This window comes from Idiotropiscis lumnitzeri, chromosome 6 (genome assembly GCF_059441095.1).
Source record: "Idiotropiscis lumnitzeri isolate Australia: NSW breed Sydney's pygmy pipehorse chromosome 6, RoL_Ilum_1.0, whole genome shotgun sequence".
Classification (NCBI taxonomy): Eukaryota; Metazoa; Chordata; class Actinopteri; order Syngnathiformes; family Syngnathidae; genus Idiotropiscis; species Idiotropiscis lumnitzeri.
In genome coordinates, this window is record NC_142396.1 from 15,710,751 (window position 1) to 15,711,346 (window position 596).

Consider the following 596-nt stretch of genomic DNA (forward strand, 5'->3'; position numbering starts at 1 on the left):
AAACAAACTATAATAATTGCACGCCATTTTGAATACTTGATTGGTCATTTAACTTGTAAAAGTAATATAAAAATCACACACATGTGTGATGACCACTAGTATAGATTTGTGAAAAAATATTACATTTATATTAATAATAATAATTATTAATATTACATTTATATTATTAATATTGTATTTACCAAACTTTGACATAGGAAGTTTCGGCGATGGCCAGAAGACAGCGAGATTATGGAATGTGGATGGCTATGATAAACTGAAACCCTTTGGCATGGCCTTGTTATAGTTGAATTCTCAAGGAGAAGAATTTGTTTTGTTTGTGGAACAACAAACAATCCATCTGTAGTCCCTCACAATTCTACAAAGTTTGTCAAGAGTCTTGGTGCCATCCCAATGAGACTACGAACAGACGTCGGGATGATGGCGTGCGAATACAGACAGCACATTGAATCAGTGCTGATTCTGCTCTCTGTCACCAGTACCTTGTAAATGATTTTGATCTGAATCCATGTTCCAGCTCTCGCCTGTTGGTAGCGACATATTGCAGATTTGATTGCAAGTGTAAGGAGCACACAAAAGAGGGACAAGACAACATG